The following is a 1,699-nucleotide window of genomic DNA, read 5'->3' as shown; positions in this document are numbered from 1 at the left end:
TCTACTACTTTGCCTCATTTGTTTGTTTCTAATTGAACTTCTTTTCTAATTCAACTTCATGCACAAGTACTCATCTGACATATCTGTATGGTACGCTGCTTTGGGTGTGATAAAGACAGATACAATAGCTATGGTTCTCATGCTAAGCAATTTTAAAAAACCTCCACATATATTCACTTATGTGGTATCCATGTTTGCCCTGTGAATTTCATTTAGTGGAAATATCCTTTTCATCATCTGACAAAGGAGGTATAGCAATTTCCATGAACATTGGCTGCAAATAAACCAGGAATTAGGTGTCTAGCTTGCTTCTTAACTGGCAGTGTAACCTTAGGTAATTTATTTAATTTCTCTTAGGCCCATTTGTTTTAATCTCTAAAAAAAGAAAGATGATAACTGTATATATCATAAACTTATTGGGGATCTTATCTGAAATAATGTATATAAAGAACCTGGCACGATTACTGGCACATATACAATTTTAGTAAATGAAAGAGCAACATCACTTTCCTGACTAACATAAAATGTTTCTGAGGAATAGGTTTTACTTTGTGCTTCACTCCATTTGTGAATCCTTTCCATCCTCTGATTGCAGCCACATGGATACAAAATAGCTACTGAAGAGCACAGGATGTCCCATTGTCTTGCAAGTGGGCACCTTCATTTCTTATGCAACAGAAGAACAATGTAAAAATGGGCGATGTTGAGAAGGGCAAGAAGATTTTTGTTCAGACGTGTGCCCAGTGCCAAACTGTGGAAAAGGGAGGCAAGCACAAGACTGGGCCAAATCTTCATGGTTTATTTAGGAGAAAGGTCAGGACCCTGGATTTCCTTACATGGATGCCAACAAGAACAAAGGCATCATCTGGGGAAAGGACCCACTAATGGAGTATTTGGAGAATTCCAAGAAATATATCCCTGGAGCAAAAATGATCTCCACTGGCACTAAGAAGACAGGGGAAAGAGCAGATCTGATACCTTATCTCAAAAAAGCTACTAAGGAGTAATGGTTGGCCATTGTCTTATTTATTACAAAACAAAACAGTCTCATTTTTTTTTATGTGTACCATATTTAAATTGATCGCATACACCAGAATTCAGTTCATGAATGCCTGATAGAATATATCGTTTGGACAATCCTGATTTAAATAAGATTGGCTTGTGGTTAAATGACTGTGATCAGCTTTTTGAACGTTGATAGTAAATCTGGTTCAGCAAGTGCTGTTACTGTTTTTGCCTTCTAAAAATATGATTGGAATTGATTAATCATGTTCAGCTTTTCACAGAGATGGTAAATGCCATCTCTAAGCTTATAGAAGATTGGTTTTATATTTAGATTTATACAGCTGGCTATATTAATATATCTAAATACTGAGGAAATCCCTTCACGTCTCAGAACAAGACTCAGCTGTATTTCAAGTTGTGCTTGTTAGCCTATTACAGGCAAGGGTTGAAGATAAGCTGGCAGTGTCCACTTTATTTTTTGGTCTTAACAGCGCCAATTTAATTAAAATTCCCTGTATCTAAAATGTTGCCTTTTGCTTAATTAAAGGCATTTTAGTGTGGTTTATGTATAATATGAAATAAAAAATATTTAACCCTTCTTAAAACAAATAGTTACGAAAAGGTAAAAGAACTTCTCGAACATAGCTTTTCACAAACTATCCTCCAAATTGGTCTGAAGATGTGTCTTCCAAGG

At 35.7% G+C, this 1,699-nt stretch overlaps 1 pseudogene; it reads left to right on the top strand.

Annotated features, from left to right (window-relative positions):
• The first annotated feature begins 693 nt into the window (after positions 1 to 693).
• Positions 694 to 1,007, top strand: LOC116857074 (annotated as a pseudogene).
• The last annotated feature ends 692 nt before the right edge of the window (positions 1,008 to 1,699 follow it).

This window comes from Lontra canadensis, unplaced genomic scaffold, assembly GCF_010015895.1.
Source record: "Lontra canadensis isolate GAN:19392208 unplaced genomic scaffold, GSC_riverotter_1.0 scaffold117, whole genome shotgun sequence".
Lineage (NCBI taxonomy): Eukaryota > Metazoa > Chordata > Mammalia > Carnivora > Mustelidae > Lontra > Lontra canadensis.
The sequence above is the reverse complement of the archived record's forward strand: the minus strand, read 5'-3'. Positions and strand labels throughout refer to the sequence as shown.